The sequence below is a fragment of the Chrysemys picta genome, chromosome 8, assembly GCF_011386835.1.
Source record: "Chrysemys picta bellii isolate R12L10 chromosome 8, ASM1138683v2, whole genome shotgun sequence".
Lineage (NCBI taxonomy): Eukaryota > Metazoa > Chordata > Testudines > Emydidae > Chrysemys > Chrysemys picta.
In genome coordinates this window covers 872,119-897,938 of record NC_088798.1, presented here as the reverse complement: position 1 = coordinate 897,938, position 25,820 = coordinate 872,119, and the positions used below count along the sequence as shown (strand labels likewise).

The window sequence follows — 25,820 nt, the reverse complement described above, 5'->3', positions numbered from 1 at the left end:
GATTATCTGAACATCTTTGCTCCTTTGTAGACTTCGCAATTTCTGTCAGGAAAAGTTATCAAAGTGAAGAAATCAGTCTGAGCCAGAACCATACAACACTGGACTGAGACCAGAACTGCAGCTAGCGGCAGATGCTTAGCATCCAAGTACTTGGAGGACATTTACTTGAAGATGCAGCAGTAGCACCCATGTATTCCAGTCTGGTTAGCAACTAGGGCTCACCTGATTTACCAGAAGACTATTTATATAATACACACTATATTCTAGGTACTTTAAAAAACCCAGTAAGACTGCAGTCTGGACCCAAAAAGCACAAACAACCTGGCCAACAGAGAAGAATGATCAGATACAACAATGGAACAATAAATAGCATAGCTGGGGGGAATGTTTAGCATGTGCCATGCTATTCTACCATTTTGATTTAGTTTTCTTTGTTAAAATATTTTTCTCTCATCTATTGGTACACTTTCCTGGTGTGCAGGGATTAGGACTTCCAAGCCTCTGGAAAGAAATGTCTTTTAGGAGGGGCTCTCACCATTTGAACTAGTTATAGATTCAAGGACTGGAAGGGACCTCGAGAGGTCATCAAGACCAGTCCCCTGCCCGCATGGCAGGACCAAATACTGTCTAGACCATCCCTGATAGACATTTATCTAACCTCCTCTTAAATATCTCCAGAGATTCCACAACCTCCCTAGGCAATTTATTCCAGTGTTTAACCACCCTGACAGTTAGGAACTTTTTCCTAATGTCCAATCTAGACCTCCCTTGCTGCAGTTTAAGCCCATTGCTTCTTGTTCGATCCTTAGAGGCTAAGGTGAACAAGTTTTCTCCCTCCTCCTTACGACACCTTTTTAGATACCTGAAAACTGCTATCATGTCCCCTCTCAGTCTTCTCTTTTCCAAACTAAACAAACCCAATTCTTTCAGCCTTCCTTCATAGGTCATGTTCTCTAGACCTTTAAGCATTCTTGTTGCTCTTCTCTGGACCCTTTCCAATTTCTCCACATCTTTCTTGAAATGCGGTGCCCAGAACAGGACACAACACTTCAGCTGAGGCCTAACCAGAGCAGAGTAGAGCGGAAGAATGACTTCTCGTGTCTTGCTCACAACACACCTGTTAATACATCCCAGAATCACGTTTTCTTTTTTTGCAACAGCATCACACTGTTGACTCATATTTAGCTTGTGGTCCACTATAACCCCTAGATCCCTTTCTGCCATACTCCTTCCTAGACAGTCTCTTCCCATTCTGTATGTGTAAACTGTTTTTTTCTTCCTAAGTGGAGCACTTTGCATTTGTCTTTGTTAAACTTTATCCTGTTTAACTCAGACCATTTCTCCAATTTGTCCAGATCATTTTGAATTATGACCCTGTCCTCCAAAGCAGTTGCAATCCCTCCCAGTTTGGTATCATCCGCAAACTTAATAAGCATACTTTCTATGCCAATATCTAAGTCGTTAATGACGATATTGAACAGAGCCGGTCCCAAAACAGACCCCTGCGGAACCCCACTTGTTATGCTTTTCCAGCAGGATTGGGAACCATTAATAACAACTCTCTGAATACGGTTATCCAGCCAGTTATGCATCCACCTTATAGTAGCCCCATCTAAATTGTATTTGCCTAGTTTAATCGATAAGAATATCATGCGAGACCATATCAAATGCCTTACTAAAGTCTAGGTATACCATATCCACAGCTTCTCCCTTATCCACAAGGCTCGTTATCCTATCAAAGAAAGCTATCAGATTGGTTTGACACGATTTGTTCTTTACAAATCCATGCTGGCTATTTCCTATCACCTTACCACCTTCCAAGTGTTTGCAGATGATTTCCTTAATTACTTGCTCCATTATCTTCCCTGGCACAGAAGTTAAACTAACTGGTCTATAGTTTCCTCATTTTGTGCCTTTGCCTTTCTAATCTTGCCCCTGCATTCCTGTGTTGTTTGCTTATATTCATCCTTTGTAATCTATCCTAGTTTCCATTTTTTATATGACTCCTTTTTATTTTTTAGATCATGCAAGATCTCGTGGTTAAGCCAAGGTGGTCTTTTGCCACATTTTCTATCTTTCCTAACCAGCAGAATAGCTTGCTTTTGGGCCCTTAATAGTGTCCCTTTGAAATACTGCCAACTCTCCTCAGTTGTTTTTCCCCTCAGTCTTGATTCCCATGGGACCTTACCTATCAGCTCTCTGAGTTTACCAAAATCCGCCTTCCTGAAATCCATTGTCTCTATTTTGCTGTTCTCCCTTCTACCCTTCCTTAGAATTGCAAACTTTATGATTTCATGATCACTTTCACCCAAGCTGCCTTCTACTTTCAAATTCTCAACGAGTTCCTCTCTATTTGTTAAAATCAAGTCTAGAACAGCTTCCCCCTTAGTAGCTTTTTCAACCTTCTGAAATAAAAAGTTGTCTGCAATGCAGTCCAAGAACTTGTTGGATAATCTGTGCCCCGCTGTGTTATTTTCCCAACATATATTTGGATAGTTTAAGTCCCTCATCACCACCAAATCTTGGGCTTTGGATGATTTTGTTAGTTGTTTTAAAAAGCCTCATCCACCTCTTCCACCTGGTTAGGTGGCCTGTAGGAGACTCCTAGCATGACATCACCCTTGATTTTTACCCCTTTTAGCCTAACCTAGAGACTCTCAACACTTAGTAACCTTGGCTCTTCTATACAGTAGCCTTTTGTTCAAAACAGGGAAGTGTATCCATATTACATGACAATATCCTTTCTTTACTTGAAGGAATGAGAAGATGGTCTTTACTTGTTAGACATTTATTCAGCTTAATAAGTGAGATCTACAGCACTGGGTCTGGAGCATCTCTCTAAACTGACAGGCCCTTTGGCATTCTATGGGACTGTTCGGTCTGGCCTTCCTCATATGCTCCGAGCTGGCTGATGATCCCTTCTTTCGAAACTACAGACCTTACCTAGAGAAATTCTAAACACCTTGCCTTACAAATTAGCTCAGCCTATATTTAGAAGGAATACAAGAGAACAAATCGACACTGCTCTATACAACTTCTAAACTATTGATATCAAGAATAAATGTAAAGAATTTGAAAACTTACACATTTAATAGTTCTTGGCCCTATGCTATTTAAATCTTTATTAAATAAAACTCCTGCTGTATCGGCTACATGTTACCAGAAATACTACAAGAAATTTTTCATAATTTGTCTTAACTAAGAACAAAATTTTGACTGCTGTCCTGTGTGTGTAAAGGCTACCGTTGGTTTTTTTTAAGTTTAGAAGGTCATATTTAGAAGGTAGTATTTCTTGGACTAGCTTCCTACTCCTCCCCCTCCCCCCAGTTCACCTAATTATTTGTTTTCCAAATCCCCAGGGAGAGGTAAGTTATCTAAAGATCTATTCTCCTCAACTTTCCAGATCTTGGAAACACGTATTGAAATGGCTGATCTAGTAATTTTGCCCAAGGTACTACTTCAGTGGCAGATGCCATCTGGCCCAAGAGAACAGTTCTCATTCAAAGCAGCAAAACATGACTAAAAACACAATCCAAATTTTGTACTGAAAATCGAATGCAAGGAAGGAATATGTTATGATGATATTAGATGGCTCTTTTGTAACAAATAAAGATGTGATTCAAATATTTCACACATTCTGACACCAGGCACTATTAGATGTAAAAAAACTGAGATATGGATGTATATACATTCCATTCTGTCTCGGTTTAGCTGCTGCAGCCTCCATTATGGCCATAAATACAGTAATGGCTGACAAGGAATTCAATGCAAGGGAGAGAGATTCTCCCTAACTCCAAATATGAAGAAATGCTCATGACACCTACCTGGGGGACTACGAATCAAGGCTCTTTAAGCATCAGGTGTTGCTGTTGATATTGTAGTACCTGCTGCTTCCGCTTAGTACTTTTACATTTATCAAGGCAGTAAATGGAGCATCCCATCCAGAACTGTGACTGGACATATACTTGTTCCTTCAAGAAGAGTATTATGCACATGTATCAGCACACCAGAAGAGAGGTGTTTGGCCCTCTAACCATTAAAATTGATGTCACTTAATAAATAAGCATGAATGGAATTTCAGAGCTACAGAAACATAAAGACAGGTTTCAGAGTAGCAGCCGTGTTAGTCTGTATCCGCAAAAAGAACAGGAGTACTTGTGGCACCTTAGAGACTAATACATTTGTTAGTCTCTAAGGTGCCACAAGTACTCCTGTTCTTTTTGAGAAACATAAAGCATTCCCTGTCCCCAGCATCTTGTGAACTAGTACAGGCAAATACAAAGCAGGTCAGAGAATATCAAGTGCCTATGTGAAGCAACGATAGTATCGCACAAAAGTCAGTGGTGAACGTCTTCACAGAAGAATAGGATTTTGCTTGCATGCCATTTACTGTTCCTTTCTTACAGATACATATTTTTCTTTCATTTACTCTAACTCCATCTTGGCAAACTGGAGCACCGGGGAAGTTCCAGAAGACTGGAAGAAAGCTAAGGTTGTGCCCATTTATAAAAGGGGAAAAGGGATGACCTGGGTATATATGTCAGTCTCACATCGATCCCGGGCAAGATAATGGAACGGCTGATACAGGACTCGGTTAATGAAGAATTAAAGGAGGGTAATGTAATTAATGCAAATCAACATGCGTTTATAAAAAATAAATCTTGTCAAATTACTTGATATATTTTTCTGATGAGATTACAAATTTGGTTGATAAAGGTAATAGTGTTGATGTCATATATTTAGACTTTTGTAAGGTGTTTGACTTGGTACCACATGACAACTAGAATATAAAATTAACATGGAACACAATAGATGGATTAAAAATTATCTAACTGATAGATCTCAAAATGCAACTATAAATAAGGAATCATCATTGAGAGGGTATGTTTCCAGCGGGGTCCCACAGAGATTGGTTCTTGGCCATATGCTATTTAAATCTTTATCAATGACCTGGAAGAAAACACAAAATCACCACAGAAATTGGGGGAGAGGTAAATAATGAAGAGGGCAGGTCTCTGATTCAGAGCAATCTCGATTGCTTGGTGAACAGGGCACAAGCAAACAATAAGAGTTTTAATGTGAATATTGTAAATGTACACATCTGGGAACAAAGAATGCAGGCCATACTTACATGATAGGGACTGTATCCTGGGAAGCAGTGACTCTGAAAATGATTTGGGGGTGATGGTGGGTAATCAGCTGAACAAGAGCTCCCAATATGATACTGTGGCCAAAAGAGCTAATGCAACCCTGGAATGTTTAACCAGGTGCATCTCAAATAAAAGTAGAGAGATTGTTTTACCTCTGTATCTAGCACTGGTGTGACCACTGTTGGAATACTGGATCCAGTTCTGGTACCCACAATTCAAGAAGGATATTGAGAAACTGGAGAGGGTTCAGAGAAGAGCCATGAGAATGGTTAAAGGATTAGAAAACATGCCTTAGAGAAGGGGCTCTCAAACTTCATTGCACCATGACCCCTTTTGACAACAAAAATTACTACACGACCCCAGCAGGGGGGACCAAAGCCTGAGCCCTGTGACCCCGTCGGGGAGGGCCAAAGCCAAAGCCTGAACCCCGTCACCCTGGGTGAGGGAGGGGCACAAAGCCCAAGGGCTTCAGCCCTAGGAGGAGGGCCAGTAACCTGACCCCCGCCACCCAGAGCTGAAGCCGTTGGGCTTTTGTCCCGGGCCCCAGCATGTCTAATACCAGCCCTGACGACCCCATTAAAATGGGGTCACGACCCACAGTTTGAGAACCCCTGCCTTAGGGCAACAGACTCAAAGAGCTCAATCTACTTAGTTTAACAAAGAAAAGGTTAAGCAATTACTTGATCACAGTCTGTAAGTATCTCATAGGTAAAGCTACGTTTTAGTCACGGGTATTTTTAGTAAAAGTCATGAACAGGTTACTGGCAGTAAACAAAAATTCACAGCCGGTGATCTGTCCATGACTTGTACTATATACCCCTGACTAAATCTTGGGTGCTTTCAGGGAGGGGTGCTGCAGGTGCTCCGGGGGGGGAGGGGGGAGTGTTGCCCGAGACCCACAGCCAATGGGAGCTGCTAGGGTGGTGCCTAGGTATACAGTACCTAGGTATACACATTTACTCGAGTTAGAGGGAGATTTTCAGAAGTGCCTATGGGAGTTAGGAGCACACGTCCCATTTGGTAAAACCAGAATCACATACAATATTTATATTGTTCAGGTCTTGTAGAAAAATGTTTCAAGTAATTTAAATGAAATAATTTCCAAAATTAAATAACTGCAAAAAAGTGTGCATCATATATTGTATTTGAGAAACTGTTTGTTATCAAAGATTAAAGCCAGTATCATAATGCACAGGCAAAAGGGGGCAGGCAACATGCCAATTGTTAGAACAGTTTTAATATTAATATTTCCTGGCTTTTAGGCATTGAAATCTGAAGTCATAACATTACACTGAGATACATTTTCAATTTAATATGTAAACAATCCTATTTCAAATCATCTTGAAAGTTTTCAAAGATAAGTTCATACAAAACTATTAGTCCTTTTCCCTTATACTTTCTTACCATTCAGTAAGATTACAATGTATACTGTGCTGAAGTCAATCTGTGAACAAAGCAACAACTTGGATGCCAAATGACTTCCTTATATAGGGTAATAGGAAGAGAAAGGTGATTACAATGCCTCTGTTGTAGTCTTGATCTTTCTATGGTAAACTACAAATCGATTATGCACCAAATCTTAGATGAATAATTGGAAAAGAAACAGAGAACATTAGAGAAATGTGACTGTTTCCTTGTAACATTTGTTCTGTGCTCTAATGGACTTTTAAAATCATCTTTTTGTAAATTAATGTCCTTTTGAAGCTGTCAATATCACCCTGTTACTAGTGTTAAAACAAAGCCTTGGAAAGGAAGGTTAGTGGTGTGGTTAAACCAGGGGTTCTCAAACTTTTGTACTGGTGACCCCTGTCACATAGCAAGCCTCTGAGTGCGACCCCCCCCTTAACAATTAAAAACACTTTTTAATATATTTAACACCATTATAAATGCTGGAGGCAAAGCGAGGTTTGGTGTGGAGGCTGACTGCTCGCGACCCCCCTTGTAATAACCTCACGACCCCTGAGGGGTCCCGACCCCCACTTTGAGAACCCTTGGGTTAAAGTATAATATTGGAAGTAGAACTATGATCTACACAGGGTTTTTGAGGTCTTTGGTAAGTCACTATTTACTCAGTGGGGATACATTCCTTACTGTTTGTAAGTTGCTTTGAGATCCTCATATGGAAGGTGTCAGAGAAGGACATATGTACCAAAACACTACTCCACAGCATGCTACTAGCCAAGTGCTCTGGGGACTATTATAAACATTTACTCACTGGAAGCCCAGTCTGAGCAGACATCAGCTAACTGTGCTCAGGCAGGGCAGTATTTTCCCTCAAATATTGGTGATTATTTTCTTGGGTTAGAGAGTGCATGTGCTTGTGTTTAGACTTTCCCCCCCATGTTCTGATCTCTTATCATACACTATGGCAGGACAGATTGTTTACCAAGTATCAGTGCTCTAGCCACTGTTTTCTAAACTGCGCCTGTGTTCTGTTTGGAGATGCATTTTTCTTGCTTACTTTCTTCTCTTTAAAGGCACTGCATCATTCTATTTGCTGTTTATGACTCAAACAGTGCAACTGTAAGAAAAAGGTAGGTAGGATTATTTATATAAAATTCAACCATAGTGAATAAATGATAGATTGGCTGCAGAAGAAATTCAGGAGTTCTTGCACTTCAGGGCAGGTTGGAATAGCACTGCAGTTGACATAGGAATTGGCTATGCATTGGCAGCATTCATTTCCCTACCAATTATAGAGCCTTGGCATAGTCTTGTGCTATCTAAACATTCAGACAGCACTCATTGTAGTATCTGAGCACTTGTGAGGGTCAATCTATACATTTATCATGCCTGCATCACTGTGGCTTCAACAGTAATAAAGACAAGGATTGTTAGCATCCGAGTAAGGACCAAGATGCCCTCTTCAGCAGGTGCCTCTTGCTAGGAGAGCAATCCAGTGCAACATGCATGGCCATGAGTAGGAATAAAAAAGCAAGGACACATGGAGACAACTTTCCAGCAGTTTTAATGTTTGATTTATATTGAATTAGGTTGAGTTACTCTCAGGAATGCTTTGGGAGCCCTGGTATACAGCACAGCATTGCAAAATGACAAAGAATATGGATGGAAGTGAAACCCATGTCATACACTCTCTATTTATGATGTAGCTTTGGCCACCTCTGCATCACTCTGCCTTCAAATGCATCTCCACTGGGACTACATTCAAAATTCTTGAGCAGCTCCCCTCAGCTTCCTTTCAAAAAACAACTGCCGCCATCATAGGGCGACCAAACAGCAAGTGTGAAAAATTGGGACAGAGGGTGGGGAGTGGGCACCTATGTAAGAAAAAGCCCCAAATATCTGGACTGTCCCTATAAAATCAGGACATCTGGTCACCCTATGCCATCACCACCACTAAACAGAGAAAAATCTCCTCCTTTCCCCTCAAATGTAAAATCCCCTTTAAAAATGCACTGCCTTGAGGATTGATGGACAACATTCAATCCTGGCCCAGTGACAGGTGTAAGCGCCAATATCTGAAACCATCAAGCCTAGAAGCAGAGGATATGGATGACCTGCTGAGGTCTCTTCCAACCCGAATCTTCTATGATTCTATGATATGTGCTACTGGAAAGCAGAGGTTCCCCCAGCAGAACACAACACTTATGTGTAGCCCTGGCAGATCCAGAGAGAGGAGTCCTAAGGAATCGTGGTATTATGAACAGAGAATCTCTCTCTCTCTCTCCTCTGAGGCCTCTAAAAATGGACACACAGTAAATAAAGGAGTCTGGCTTTACAGTGGGAGGTATAGGAAAGTCGCTGATAAAAAAATTGTAAAATGTGATATCCTATACAGAGAATACACCATGGAGTAGACTGGAATGAATGTTTTATGAGCACTTTTTGGGGATCATCTGAAAAAACAGTGTAAGTAATATGCACATTAAAAAAGTTAAGTCAATAACATCTTTATACCACACCATCATATAGTATCTATCTATTCACTGTATGTATTTAGGTGCTCAGATACAACCATGATGAACAAAAGAAAAAGAAACAAGAGAATTTGGTCTTACCTACACTGGCCAAAAAAACAAGGCAGCATCTTGCGTGCCAAAATCATGTTTACATAAGGATCTTGCTAGCTAATATTATTAGAACTATAGCAGAAAAATATTTGATGAGGTCCTTAAATAAAGACTGGAATCATGGTATTTTCTTAAGAAAAGGTATATAAGTTAAAATACAAGTGTTTCATTTGTACCTGCCACTCACTATTATGCAATCAGTGCATGACATAATTTTATTGTATTTTGAATACACAGTGGCACGTATTCCTTAATTACACTTTAAACCAAGGATAAAGGTCAGCTATACATAATTAGCAATGGAAAGCAATAGTCACTGTATGATTTGTAAACAATTCCCATAACTTAGTCAATTACTAATAGACTTTTAGACTTAAATATCTCATAGCCCCTTCCACACAGGGAAAGCATCATTAAAACAGATTAAAACTGCTATTTTAGTCAAACTGCTTTTTAATGGATGAGAAAAATATGGACCTGTAATTCCCCTCTTCAAAACAAATGATGAAATCAACTGTTGCCCTCAGAGTCTTAATCTAGCAACAAAGAACATTCTTCCTAATCAGTTTCCAAAATCGAGTCTCCCCTCTGTTAAAACAATGTATTTGCATAATCACAGAACTATTTCAAAGGAACATTGTTATGGTGGATAACCACAGAAGTTGTGTGTGTTCAGATACACTGAATTAGACTAATTTTTAATGAGAAAAAAATATATAAGTGAAATCCAGATTTACAATTAACATCTGATTCATCTTTCTCCAAGATGGCATTTAAGCTATATGCAGGTATGAGAGCACTTTCCCTGGAGCACCATGTCTCACTTCAGTATGAGTGCACAAGGACTTGAAACAGGCGACTGACTGTTCCTAGACGATCAGTTTCTAACAGCATCATAAAAGCAGCACAGAGTAATCCTGACAGATGGCCTCACTCACCCTTCATGTAAAAGACTTCACTCTGGCAACACCTTCCCCACAAATTAATCTTTCAGGAGCTGGTAGATAATTATCCACTTCAATCTTTCCACCAACAAATAATACATATATTTAAAATAATTAAGTCTGGAACAAATTTCCTGGAGAATACAAACTTCCGTACAAACCATTAGTTCAACTGATTTCTGTCTTTGGAACTACAACCGTCTTCAGGGTTTCGGCTAGCCAGATTTTTGATCCATTTGTTCAATTTATGGAGCCTCATTTTCAGAAGTTCTGAGCATCCACAACTCCAAGTGAAACCAAAGAAAATTGCTCAACACTTCTGAAAAATCAGCCTATGATATTTATACATTAAGTGGTAGGGTTGCCAAATTTCTAATCACACAAAGCCAAACACCCCTGTCCTACCCCCTGCCCTGCCCCTTCTCTGAGGCCCTGCCCATGCCCCATCCCTTCTCCAAGGCCCCGCCGCCGCTTGCTCCATCCTCCCTCCCTCCTCCCCACTCTCACTAGGCTGGGGCAGGGGGTTGGGGTGCAGGAGGGGGTATGAGCTCTGAACTGGGGATAAGGGGTTTGGGGTGAAGGAGAGGGCTCTGGGGATGGGGCAAGGGTGAGGGCTCTGGCTGGGGGTGAGGGCTCTGGGGTGGGTCTGGGGTTTGGGGTATGGGAGGGTCTGCGGGCTGGGACAGGGGTTGAGGTGCAGGAGGGGGAGCGGTGTTCCAGCAGTGCTTACTGCGGCTCCGGGGAAGCAGCTGCCAGGTCCCTGTGGCCTCTAGGTGCAGGGGCAGCAAGCTACCTTCGCGCCCTACTGGTCGTGGTTTCCAGCCAATGAGAGCTGCGGAGCCAGCACTGGGGGCAGGGGCAGCATGCAGAGCCTCCCAGTCCCTGGCCATCCCAGCACCTAGCGACCGCTTCCGGGGGCAGTGCAGAGCCAGGGCAGGTAGGGAGCCTGCCTTAGCCCCGAGCCCCCGCTGCGCTGCCAACCAGACTTTTAATGGCCCGGTCGGCACTGCCGACCAGAGCCGCCAGGGTCCCTTTTTGACCGGGCGTCTCAGTCAAAAACTGGACGCCTGGCAACCCTATTAAGTGGTAGGAGAAGAGGGTCTTCAAATCAATTCTATTAGCAGCAGCAGTTTGCTGGCCACTGAAAGGTGGCTAATAAGAATGCTATGGTGCTGCTTCCTGCAGCCTGCCTCCGTTGTTACAGTTCCCTAGCGTTTCTTCCACGATGCTTCACCTGAGTGAGTCAATTCCTTTCACTATTCTTTGAATTTGAGCCATTTTATTTTTACATACATTAAAAAATACAGGAACATGCATGTGCCTTAAACAAAGCAACCACATTATTATTACCTATCCCCTCTGCTCTTTTCTGTCTGTCACCCTACACCATTAAATCAAGTCTACATTTAAATGATAAGCTTTTTGGTGCAGGGATTTTCTATGCCTTCTGTGAGATGCCCTAGCACAGCTCTGGAAACCATATCATAAAAAAGGCAACAAAAACAGGCTTTGCTACCAAAACAGGAAAACCCAGATGATATGTAGCTGGGCTATGTAAATGCTCTGCTTCTATCTGTGCAGTTTTACATGATTAAAAAAAGGTATTTCAAATTGGAGAGAATACAATTAAAAATTATTATTGAAGTACATGCACACATGCTTCCTAACAACATCCACTAAATAGCAACAGACACCAGCCTATGCCTGAATAAAGGGGGACAGTACCCATCCCCTCAAATATGGGCTGCAGATTATTCAACCATATTAGTACTCAAACCCTTCAAATCTACATCAGGTTTGTTTATAACTTCCAGGTATTTATGGATACCCCTAAATCCAGAGAGCTTTCCAAGCTGATTAGGACAATAGATCTTCACCTGCTGTTTGCAAATACTAACTACCAAGCATAGTGCTTTACTATGAAATGTTTGCAGCACTGGGCACGCACTTAAAACAAACTCTTCGGGGTAAGGGATTTGTCCCTGCATCGTATCCAGCACATTGTTGTGCCTACAAAAATAAGAAGAAATAAACAAACAAGCATCTCAGTCCCATAGGAAAATACTGACTGTCCAAACTCTACTCACCAAGAGAAAGCCAAGACTGTATCTAGTAGGAAAATAAGAGATCTGCTCCCACATCATTTATGGACTGTGGATTTTACCCTTCAGTCTGAATTTCAATGGAAGGCCAGTGTACAAATGTAATGGGAGTTCTCGATTCAGGAAATCAGCATCCGTGGCAGAATGTGTATCAGTGCTGGGATGTCGTTACCAGGTGAGTTTAATTATTGCTTTTACAGCAATAAGGAAATGGCTGCAAGGAGACAAGACATCACAGGGCAATGGAGATTGTTTTAACAACTGTAAATACTTCACCATCTGCAAAGTCATCTGATTTAAACAGCAACCCCCAAAAATATTCATTATTCCATTCTTCCCTTTCCAAACCATATCTATATATCTACACAAGTACTGACATTGACACTAACAACATGGTATCCACATGCCTATGTATGCTGAACATATATTAAACCATGCATGTAAAGAAATACAGCAAAAGAAATCTGCACAGAAAGGTTCTCTTATGGGTACAACATGTAGCATATATGTGAGTAAGCATACACAGTACTTCAACTGACATATAGTTCTATCTGAACTGTAAACAATATCACACCCAGGAAAGTAAATCTACTGTACTCCTTTCACTTTAAGGTGAATACAAGCCAACTGTTTTCATATGGATACACCATCTGTAAGGAAAATAAATCTTAGTGTCCAGTAGAAGAGTTGAAACCTACATGGAATTTAGGATCAAACCAATTAAAATTCAGATACTCCACTATTCAAAGGACTCGGGCAGACATGAAGCTTTCAGATTAACAAGTCCATCAGATAATAGATGCAGCTGTTAATGTCGGCTCTTATGCCAAGAAACGGAGGTGGCTTTGGAATCAGCACTGGAGAGCTCTAGGCAGTGCTTGCACTAGACATCTGAAACGTGGCCACAAGGGTCGGATTTTTCAAAAGCTCTCAAAACTGACCTAACTCGGGGAGCTTTACCACTGACTTCAATGGGAGCTGAGGTAGGCCAACACTGAATGCTTTTGAAAAGCTCACCATAACGCCACAATCAAAACCAAACAACTGACCCATTTTACACTGCTTTTCAAGAAACCTTGGCACAAGCCACCACACTGAGGTAGCAAGTGCTCAGTCCCTAGGAGGAGGTATAGCAAGCAGAGAGAGCTTCCAAACACCCATCCAGTGAATCCAGGAACAAGGTAAGGGAGCGAGCCATGTGCAGCCCTCCCAGGACAGAATAAAAGGCAGACCTCTCATTTCAGGCCTTGAAGATCAGGATGAAATGGATGTTGAGGAGCCCCAAAACAGAAAGAAAATAAGAGATGAGTTACAGAGGAACCACTTTTAACCCCCCAACATTTTTTAGCTTTTCCATGGGGATTCAGGTTTCTAAATCACTTTGATGCTGTTGAAAATTTTACACATCAATAATTTGTTACTAACATCTCAAAAACATAACTCCAGTGCAAACAAACACACAAACATGCACAAAGAGACATTTTTTCAGAACAGTAAAAGTCACCTCTCCATTTCACTACCAAATTTCTATTTTTTTTAATGGGAAAAGTTTCTCTTTCTGCCATTCTTCTTACTCTCAAAACTGCTTAAACTATTTTGATCTCTGTTTAAAAAATACATAAAAATGGAAAAATTCAGCCTTCAACACTCCATAAATATTTGGTAGCTGAAAAGAGGTGCTTACACTAGAAAGAGTTATGCAACCTTGACTATTGTGGTCATTACCAATTTTACACAGAGCATGTGTATGCACGTGTATGTATATGTAATACATATACACACAAAGTTAATAAATTTAATCCCTTTGCTTACAGTGCCACTGGCATAAAGAAAATGCTTTAACCCTCTCTGGGTACTGCAGAGCCTCTCTAAAGGGACAGTGAAGAGAACTTGTTTCTTTACCTGAAAGCAGCTATAATTAGGAAGTGATGAATGTCACTAGTAAAAATGAGTGACACTTTTCTGGAGCTCTCTCATCTGTAACTGTGCTGTTTTCAGATAAAGTAACCCTTTTTGTCAGATGATGTCAGGAACATCTACAGCCAATCAGTCACTCTCCTATGGAGGAAAAAATGTAACATACTTGTCATAACATCTATAGACTGGTTTTACCAGCCCTTCTTCCTAGCACGTTTCGTCAGTTAGACTCCTTGATTCAGACAGTGCCGATGGGTAGTACTCTCTGGGCAAGTTAAAACATCCGAAAAAACCCTATCCAATGTTCCTTCTTTCACACACTCTGTACCAATGTTCCCTCCTATGTTTTACATCTATGGGCAGAACGAATTTTGTTATGTGCACCAATATGGAGGTGATGGGGGGTGGGGCAGAGGGATTTGGGGTGGGGGGGAGGGCTCTGGTTGGGGGTGCATGCTCTGGAGTGGGGATGAGGGGTTTGGGGTGCAAGAGGGGGCTCAGGGTTGGGTCAGAGGGCTCCAGCTAGGGGTGAGGGTTCTGGGGTGCGGCCAGGGATGAGGGGTTCATGGTGTGGGATGGGGCTCAGGGCTGGGGCAGAGGGTTGGAGTGGGGGGGGGGGGGGGCTGAGGGCTCCGGCAATGATGGATTTGGGGTGCAGGCTGCCCCGGGGCTGTAGCAGGGAGAGAGGACTCCCCCAGCCCTCTCTTGCCGCAACAGCCCAGAACCGGGAGAAAGTGCCTCTCCCTGGGCCCCAGCGCTGCCACGGCAAGGCACCTCTCCCCCAGCCACAGCGCTGCCGTGCCCAGGGGAGAGGTGCTTCTCCCCACCTGCGCGGCCCTTGATATCCTGCTGCAAACATGTGCAGCTTAGAGGGAACTTAGCTCACTACCAATAGCACACCCCTGGACACAGCAGACAAAAGTATTTGCCATTTGGCAGTAATTATACTAAAGCAAAAAATCAAGAGGAAATCTTTTTCCTTGGCCCTGTGTGGTGGATGACAAAGTGGAACACTGCTAGGAAACACTTGCAAAGAAAATGTGTAAGATTATAAACAAGAATCAATTTATAATTCAGTGAGATACCCAAAAGAGGATTCAAACTCTTACCCCCTTAATTTTAAGGCTTTTAAAAATATCATAAAGTGGAAAGGAATATATTATATAATGCAATTAACCCTGATTACACAGATGGTCTCCAGTCTCTAAACCACCATATAAATACCATCTCTCTGGATGCAAAGCACTATGCTCCAACGGACGAGCAGGGTCAGCTCCCTCATCACTAACTGAAGAAATTAGACCCTGCAGACTGCTAATGGCTATCAAGGAAGTTAATCTTAAATCAGCCACACCTCTGAATGAGGTGGCCTCATTAATTTAACGGAACTGCTTGAAAAAGGGCATCTATATGATTAACAAAATGGGGAAAGATGGGCAAGAAAGACAATTCGTCTTTCAAAGTGAAGAGTCTGGTCCTTTGTCAAGCAGCCTAGCTACATTTTTAAGTGATTAAATCAGACCTTGAAAGACACATTCGTCTAAATTCTTCTATATTCTAAATCAGCAATTCCACTTAATTGTTGATCAAGTTCATGAAACAGTGACTTCCTTTCATAAGGCAAAGCTTAAATCTCTATGACCTCCTTATGAAATTTCACAGAGCCACCAATCAAACTTCCTAGGTTTCATTCCATAGGATTCATTCTTGATCTTTAAGCACAGTCTATGAATATTAATATTTAACCATTGCATGTTATGGATTCTATATAACTAACAAGCTCATGACTATTTCGTTGGCAGGGATATTTTGAAGAATCAGATATTGGAAGTCACTGATCACATGCTTTCTTAGTAGTTTATAGCAACAGAAGATGATGAGCCATTCTGATCAGGCACATGTTTTACCCTAAACTACAAAGCAAGGATCGCCATCTAATATTCAGTACAGTACAATGCAGGTCTGTGTAGTTTCATTTGTATAAAAATATCACAGTGTGTTTCACTGGCAATTATAGGGTACACATGCAACTGTAATTTAACAAGGAGTTTAAATGATAGTATGGTAAGTAGCACATGTTGATTTAGTCAGGGAATAAAGGACAGCACATCGACAAAATAAACAAAGGACTATACTAGGAGACTGTACAGTACTTAAGGGTCAAATATTCTTTTGCAAAATATGCACCATCAGTTCTTCAGGAGTATATCCTGTTCTAAAGGATATCTGGAGTATTTTTTTATTGTTTTTTTTAGAAACAGAGTCATGTCTGCAGCAGAACTGGTATGTTTCTGCAGCACAGCAGGATGGGTAGGATTTGGGAAGGCTATGTAGGGATGTATACATGGGAGCTGAGCTGAGCAAGGACGCTGTGCACCTCCTCAGTAGGGACTTCTGGGTAGGACAGACTGCAGGAAGAGCAAGTCTGATGGATCTGTGGCTATGCACAACTATCAGCCATTTCCCCCATGGAGAGGAAGTTCGGGTGGAATGGGGGCTACTCCAGCTCTGAAGCTGGAACATAAGCCAGTCACAGCTGTGTTGTCTCCTCAAAAATTCCTCCACGGGATCCCCAGCACACCAGCCTGCTCACAGCCCATATACTAAGGAGAGTAATTCGGGGTAGAATGTTAAGTTTCCAAAATGTGTGTATACAAGTAAACATCTCATTATTTCCCAACGCTGTACATTTTTGTTTACTTGATTAATAATTTAGATTAACGTTAGCACACAAAGGCCCCAATCAGGATCTGGGCCCCCTTTGATCTGTGCTCTGTATAAACAGTGCCTTTAAAAAAATATGAACAGATTACACCTTCACATACAAGGGCTCATCGGAAACGACAGGAGGAGGAGAAAGACCTGGCTGTATTAAGTTGATCAAAGGACAATTATTAGCCACCAGTGTGATGCAGCCCTGAGAGAGAGAGGCAAATGCGATCCTAGGATGTATCAGGCGAGGCATCTGCAGCAGAAATAGGGAAGTATGTACTGCCATAGCATAAGGCACCGGTAAAACCTCATCTAGAATACTGGGTACAGTTATGGTTGTAACAGATATGGCAATTCCTTGCAAGACCTTATTGAAAAACTGTATGATCATGGGGAACTTCAGTCTGAGTGACATATGCTGCCAGTACTCAAATATCCTGGGAATTTTTAAACATTATAGATGACAATTTCCTAATTCAGAAAGTGTTGCAGCCAACACAGGGGAATACTTTATTAGACCTTGACTTAACAGATAAAAAGGAACTGATCACAGAACTAAAAAAATAAAGGCATCTTAGATATAAGTGATCATAACTTGATCACACTTATAATGTGTGAGCAGAATAAAGTCTAGACCAGTGATATATATTTGCCAATTTCACAAAGCTGAAACAAATATGAACCAAATCAGCCAGGAGGAAGAATTTAAACTGAAAAATGTGAATGATAATTGGAAATCATTTAAGAACACCTTACAAGATGCCCCAAAAGCCACAATCCCACAACTGAGGAAGAAAGTCATGCCGATTCAAAAACCGATCTTGGGGGGAAGTGAAGGCAGCCATACAAAAAATAATAATGTAACAAATGGAAGGAAAATGGAAGTTGGTAGAAATGCAGAAAGCTAACATTGTGCCAACTTTTAAAAAGGGTAAACGGGATGACCCAGGTAAATATAGGTCTGGCAGTTTAACATCAATCCCAGGCAAGATAATGGACTGGCTGATATGGGAGTCAATTAATAAAGAACCGAAGGAGGGTAATGTAATTAATGCAAATCAACATGGGTTATGGAAAACAGATCCTGTCAAACTAACTTGATATCTTTTTTATGAGATTACAACTTTGATAAGGAAATAGTGTTGACGTCATATACTTAGACTTCTGTAAGGCATTTCATTCGGTACCACATGGCATTTTGTTTAAAAAACTAGAATGATATAAAATTAACATGGCCTATATTAAATGGATTAAAAACTGGCTGACAGGACTCAAAATGCAATTGTAAATGAGGGATTGTCACTGAGATGGTGCGTTTCCAGTTGAGTCCCGCAGGGATCAGTTCTGGGCCCTATGCTATTTAATATTTTTATCAATGACCTGGAAGAAAACAGAAAATGATCATGGATAAAGTGTGCAGATGACACAAACTGGGGGAATAATGAAGATGACATGTTAAAGACCCAGAGCAATCTGGCCTGCTTGGTAAACTGGGCACAAACCTGCAGCTAAGGTAAATGTATACAGCTAGGAACAAAGAAATGTAAGCCGTACTTACAGGATGGGGGACTTTGTCCTGGGAATCAGTGACTCTGAAAACAATTGGAGGGTTGTGATGGATAATCAGCTGAACATGACTAAGGCTAAGATTTTGTCATGGTTATTTTTAGTAAAAATCATGGACAGGTAACGGGCAATAAACAAAAATTAACGGAAGCTGTGATCTGTCTGTAACTTTTGCTGCTGCGGCTCCGTGGTTTCCTCCACCACTATGGTGGCTGGGAGCTGTGGTGTTCCCCCTCTGCCCATGGCGGCTGGGAGCTGCAGGGTGACCATATCTCCCAAATAGAAAATGGGACACCCCCAGCCGCTTGCCCGAGGGTCTCCCTCCCCCCACGCAAGACTGCTGCCCATCGCTGGAACCCTCAGGAATCTGTCACCTGTTGCCGGAACTTTGCAGGGGGCCCCCGGTCGCTGGAACCCTGCCAGGGCCCCACTAGCTGTCAGCTCCAGAGTCTGCAGCCCCTGGGACTGAAGCAGAGAATGGCAGGAGGCCCCTGCAAGCCTTAAACATGAGCTCCCACCGTGATGCTGTGGCCAAAAGAGCCATGGATCCTGGGGTGCATAAACAGGGGACTCTTGTGTAGAAGTAGAGAGGCTATTTTACTTCTAGACTGATCACTAGTGAGACAGCTGGAGGAATGCTGGGTGCCCACAATTCAAACAGGATGTTGATAAATTGGAGAAGGTTTAGAGAAGAGCCATGAGAATGATTAAAGGATTAGAAAACCTGCCTTATAGTAATAGACTCAAAGAGCTCAATCTACTTAGCTTAACAAAGAGACTATACTCAAGTTACCCCTTAACGTTCTAAGTATCTACATGGAAATAAATATTTAATACTGGGTTCTTCAATCTAGCAGAGACAGGTCTAACATGATCCAATGGCTGGAAGTTGAAGCTAGACAAATTCAGAGTAGAAATAAGGCTTTAATTTATAATAGAGAGAGTAATTAACCATTGGAACAATTTACCAACGGTCATGGCGGATTCTTCATCACAGACAATTTTTAACTCAAAATTGGATGTTTTTCTACAATATATGATCTAGGAATTATTTTGGGGAAGTTCTCTGGCCCGTGTTACACAGGAGGTCAGACTAGATGGTCAAAGTGGTTCCTTTCTAGTCTTGGAATCTATAAATTAAGTTTAGTATCTTTGGGGTCCATTGTATTAATTTAATGGTTTATGTATTTTTGTGGGGAGGGGAGGTGTGAGTCATGGTGGTTCAAAGGACTATACTGAACAATGTGCTAGACAAAAAATGAACTCTTGGAACAAAACGTGTTAAGTGGTTTTAATTTACTATATATTCATATTTAAACAGTATGACAAGGAAATATTTAATTATATTTATATATATATATTTTTCCTAACAGCAAAATGACTGGCCATTATTATTTTCATAGAATCATAGAATATCAGGTTGGAAGGGAACTCAGGAGGTCATCTAGTCCAACCCCCTGCTCAAAGCAGGACCTATTCCCAGCTAAATCATCCCAGCCAGGGCTTTGTCAAGCCGGGCCTTAAAAACCTCTAAGGAAGGAGATTCTGCCACCTCCCTAGGTAACCCATTCCAGTGCTTCACCACCCTCCTAGTGAAAACGTTTTTGTGTGATTTAGATAATGTCATGGAGAGTACGCTTATAAAGTTTGCGGACGATACCAAGCTGGGAGAAGTTGCAAGTGCTTTGGAGGATAGGATTAAAATCCAAAATGGTCTGGACAAAATGGAGAAATGGTCTGAAGTAAATAGGATGAAATTCAATAGGGACAAATGCAAAGTACTCCTCAGGAAGGTACAATCAATTGCACCTACAAAATGGGAAATAACTGCCTAGGAAGGAGTACTGTGGAAAGGGATCTGGGTCTCATAGTGGATCACAAGAGAAGTGTGAGTCAACAGTATAACAGTTGTAAGGAAAAACAAACATCGTTCTGGGATGTGTTAGAAGGAATGTTGTAAGCAAGACACGAGAAGTAATTCTTCTGCTCTACTCCATACTGATAAGGCCTCAGCTGGAGTACTGTGTCCCGTTCTGGGCACCACATTTCAGGGAAGATATGGACAAACTGGAGAAAGTACAGAGGAGAGCAACAAAAATAATTAAAGATCTAGAAAACATGACCTATGAGGGAAGACTGAAAAACATGGGTTTGTTTAGTCTGGAGAAGAGAAGACAGAGAGGGAACATAACAACAATTTTCAAGTGCACACAAGATTGTTACAAGGAGGAGGGTGAAAAATTGTTCTCATTAAACTCTGAGGATAGGACAAGAAGCAATGGGCTTAAATTGCAGCAGGGAGGTTTAGGTTGGACATTAGGAAAAACTTCCTAACTGTCAGGGTAGATAAGCACTGGAACAAATTGCCAATGGCGGATGCGGAATCTCTGTCACAAGAGGTTCTTAAGAACAGGTTAGACCAGTGGCTCTCAGCCCGCAGTCCTCTTGCGGCTCTATCAACACACAGCTGTGACTCATGTGACATCCTCAGGGTCAGACAGGTAGTATATATAGTGTGTGGCTGCGGCCAACAAAACACAGAGAACTGCATACGTGGCCCACAATGGTAAATAGATTGAGAACCACTGGGTTAGCCAAACACCTGTCGGGAATGGTCCAATTATTACTTAGTCCTGCCTGGAGTGCAGGGGCCTAGACTAGATCACCTATTGAGGTCCCTTCCAGTCCTACACTTCTATGACTGTTCCAGTATTACAAGACAATATTGCAACAGTCTAGTCCAAAATATGAATCTGTATGAGGATATTTACCTCTAGGATAGTTACTAACAGTCATACCCTTGTCTCACAAAGTACTGAAGTCTACTTTCAGTGCAGTTAATTTTTAGAAGGCATTAAAAACAAGCTTGGTTTCCTACATCACTATACCAAAAGATTTTTCTTCAACCCATGCACATCTTAACTGTTCATGTGTCAGATATTACTGTCAATAAGACCTTTCCTGCTGCCTGTCTCTAATGAAAAACTGTTCATAATTTAAACAGTCCTTTAACTATGATCTTTGTGCTCTAATGGATAGATAACACAGGCGTCAGAAGGACTGCCAAAGACCCTTCCACACCCCAAATGGCCCGATCCTCCCAGAGCCCTAGCCCTAGCCCCCAGTCCCACCCCACACACATTCTCCTTACCTTTCTCTCTCTGCTGACCAACCCAAAGCCCTCAGGTAGCAGGTCCCCGGCACCAATAGGACCCTCCACTGCAGTTTTGGTAGCTGACAGGTAAGGATCCAATAACCGTCAATGCAAAGCAGGACCCGGGTGCTGGTCAACCAGGCCAGGTCATGGCTCGCTCCCTCCCAGCCAGGTGGAAGGGGGCGGGGGGGAGAACAGTGGCCCGAAAACCTTTGTAAAAGTGGGGGAGAGGGGCAAGGCCAAAGTGGTGGAGAATTAATACTTAAATATCCCAGAGTGTGTGTATGTTTCTTTTGTTAAAATGGTGGGGGGGCGCGCGGGGGGAGGAGAGAGGCCATTTCTGGCGCTGGTGGTAGATACATAAAAGAAGAACACAGAACAAAGCCAGAGCCAATGAAATACCAGTAATTTTCTACTCTTCCTGTTCCAGTTTACTACTGTCAAAATTCAGATTCTGTTTGGATTGGGTCAGAAGAGTCTGCTAACCATGTAACTGTTCAACTACTGTATAGCAAACCCAATTATTTCAAGCAGCTTTAGGTCTCCCCAGTCTTGCCTAAGAATGTAATGTGATGCACATCCACCCTGCGTGGAACTTTTTATCCACAAACTCTACAGCTAGATGCCACTATCGGCACAAATATTCCCAGCTGTTGTCACCAAATGTGACTAAAGAACCTGGAATGGCAACTTATTGGCCATTCCTCCATACCACAAAAAATACCCAGATACTTTTTAACTACACAGTCCTTTTTCATTGAAACCCCATCCCACATTATTCCAATACTAACATGAGTCAGTCTGGCAGTAGTTAACCAAACATCAAGATTGCCCTGATACCGGATAGAACATAACCAATTTAATTAGAATTAAACTTATCCTCAAAGGAGAGCGTGGCACCAAAACTCCTTATATGCATAGACATGTATATCTTGTATTTTTAAATGAGTTCAGCGTTTGTCTCGGGTTTAAAAGCATGCACACACTGTGGCAGCTATTCAAACACATTGCTTCAGAGTGCTAGCAATTGCTGACTGTGTGTTATGACAAAGTTAAATTGTCAGTTATGATGATTCTACAATCTCCTTTATTATATAATCTTCAGGTAACAAAAATAATTAGTAGATACTATGACAAAACAAAGGCCACCAACAAATTGCCTAGGGAGATTGTGGAATCTCCACCATTGGAGAATTTTAAAAGCAGATTAGACAAATACCTGTCAGGGATGATCTAGATAATACTTAGTCCTGCCATGAGTGCAGGGGACTTGACTGGATGACCTCTCGAGCTCCCTTCCAGTCCTGTGATTCTATGAAATGTACTGATGAAACAAAAGGAAAGTTAAAAGAACCAGAGGGCTAGTGCTTATGTTCAGTTTTGCAAATGTGATTACATTTTGCATCATCTTCAGCTGCCTGTTAATACTGTTTTCTAAGATATTCAGTTTTGCAAAGAAATCCCCAATGTAGGATAAGTAAGCATGCAGCTTCAGCCAAAGATGAACTTCACCATCAGTACACACTAGTCTAAATTTGCATCTTTAAAACACACACACAACTAATGGTAACTCCAACAGCTAACCCCTTGAGGCATCAATATACTCAAGGACTCGAAAGATGACTTATTTGTTAGGTAAAATGAACTGTAACATGTCTTAAGTCCAAAGGGCCTTACACAGTGATATGCAGGAATGTTGGGATAGGCCCACAAGGTCAGTCAATGTTCTGTGATGTTATTCACTAGTTTTCATCTGATAGTGAACCAGCAGGTCCTGTTCATTATATTAGAGACACAAGGTAAGTGAGATAATATCTTTTATTGGACCAACATTGTCTCTCTAATATCATGGGATGAACACAGTTACAACATCACTGCAAACAACTGTTCATTATATAGCAGACAAAAGTATCCAGAACTTTACTATTTTCAATTAAGTATAAGATGCTCTGGCCAATAAAACATGTTAGTGGTATATATAATTGAGTCACTCTGGATGGATTATATTTTGTAACAGTGCGATCTAGGTATATAAATATGAAAGAATTAGAAGATGACATCAATTATCATTATTACTGTTTTGTAATTTGGGATTAGAATATTGGATGCAAAGAGAAAGCTCAATTTTAAGTACGTGTTCCAAATTAACTTGGAACCTTCCAAACTGCTATGGTGGCAGTTTCAGTGTTAAAAAGACAAAAATAAAAAGCACCCCCACACCCTCAAATCTCGGCCGAGGGATGCATATTTCTAAAGAAAATTCTTGTAAACTGCACTTTTAAAATAGTTTGGACTGAGCAGCTTTTCACTTCAGGGAGTTTATTAACTTCATGACTACAATATTAAAAAGCAAACTTTGCGTATGATGTTAAATTCCTGAAAGAGCACTAATACGCGGATTTGTGATTAAAACAATTCGGAGAGCATGCTTCAGGAAGTAACGCAGTTACCAAATTTTACAAAACAATCTGAATTCTGCTAATCTAGGTTACAGTTTATCTTTAGGGTCTCTCTTGTAAAATCATTCCTTTCTGACTTAGATCCAGCCTGATGTGACTGAAAAGGTAACTCTCAAAACTCTCTCCTTTTCTTTTTTACTCCCATTCATCTGAATAGCAGGAAAAGGGCGGGGGAGTGGGGGTTAGGGCTTGTTTGTGTTGGGGGTTTTATTCATTCAACTCAGATTGATTTTACTAAGGAAATTATTTTAAAGAAACCCCCCCCAAGTTAAACTATGCGCTAGATCAGTAAGAACCTGCCCAATTTAACTGCTAAAACAAAAAAGTTACTTTAAAAGATTTTACTGTATGTCACTCAAACCTCACTTTCAGCTATATACTGCATGGACAAGACTTGCCTGTCTTAAATCATTATTTTTCTTAGATTAGCAGAAAAGCTAGGCTCATATTAGGAACCATGGAATGACTTAACTACTCAAGGCCAGCTGAAAACTTTCAGAACTGTGTTTCCGAGTGCTATGAAATTGGAAACACTTTAGATTCATCTAAACTGATGCTTCTCTGAATAACAATAACATCAAGTCTGAATAACCTGTTGAGATGAGTTCCTGTCTGCATCCTGTAAAACTTGCCCATACCGGTATTGCCCTGGCCTCTTCTTTTGTCATTCAGTGTTGCACGCATTCTAAAACAATATGCATTTCCTCACCGTTTGGGGGCGAAGCCAGACTTTGAGGCACCTGCTCCCCTACTTGGTGTAAACTTTGCTTGTGCCAATCAGAAACGAACACAGACAGGTTTTGGGCCCCGTCCCCTATGACACTTCTATGATGTCATAGTTGGTACTTTATGGGCCTGCCTGCCATGTGCAGGCAAGGAGAGGAGAAAGAAAAACGAATCCTGTGTATCCTGTGTACACCTGTAACCGAGCCTGATCACCAAACAGAGTGTCTACGTTTGCCAGTCGTTATGCGTTGGTTTGTATTTGTAAGTATCAGTTATTACTAAATGCTGCATTTTTCTTTATAAATATTGTTAGTAGATATTTTAGTCATTGTGTGTTTTTAAGTTTCATTAACTCTATTAGTTAATCAAACGCTGCTCCCTTACCCCTTGCAATTATCCCCAGTAAAACTTTAAATTGATTAATTTTAGTTGTGTGTGTGTGTGTGTGTCTGCAGTTTGCATCGTGACCCATACTCTCCTTGCATCCCTTACCAATATAGTCTATTGCCACGTGCAGCCTGGTAAATAACAGGCCTGCATTTTCTTTCTCCCCTGCATGCCCATGGCAATCCACATAACCAATGCAAATTTAGACAGAGCGAAGACAGTCAGTCATTAACACAGTGCACTGATTCAGTATGTCACCACTTAGCTAGCCCTCCTTGAAGGGCACTGACAATCTTCTATACACTCTCCCTTAGGTAGTCAGAGAATGCTCATGTCTATGGGATCATGCGTAATCAGATAATTATGGAATGTTCTCTCATATGATACAGAAATTTCCCATAATTCTCATGATTTCTGGGCTCGACTCCTCACTCACACAGTATAATCCCCAGCAAAGTCACTGATGTTTCCTCTTGTCAGACAGGTTTTATCCACTTTGCTGATGTGCTTAAGGCTATTATGCTGAAAAATCAAAAGAGGGCCAATTAAACACCTACTGAGGGTAATCCATGGTGGATAAGATTTGGCTGTACTTTTTCACCATTAACTGCCCCTCAGTTTTACATTTCCCAACCTGCTTGAGAGGTAGACTCAAACTCTAACAATGCTTAA

At 41.3% G+C, this 25,820-nt stretch overlaps 1 protein-coding gene across 21 annotated transcripts in view; it reads right to left on the bottom strand.

The window, feature by feature from the left end:
- PTPRF (protein tyrosine phosphatase receptor type F) overlaps positions 1 to 25,820 on the bottom strand; it is a 560,345-nt gene that overhangs the window by 377,939 nt on the left and 156,586 nt on the right. For 3 of the 21 annotated variants that reach the window (XM_065555286.1, XM_065555292.1, XM_065555290.1), the window contains exon 3: positions 22,796 to 22,900. The exons of the other annotated variants lie outside the window; for them this stretch is intronic. The gene's annotated coding sequence lies outside the window, so the exon portion shown is untranslated. The remainder of the gene's footprint in view (positions 1 to 22,795; positions 22,901 to 25,820) is intronic. 21 annotated transcript variants of the gene reach the window in all.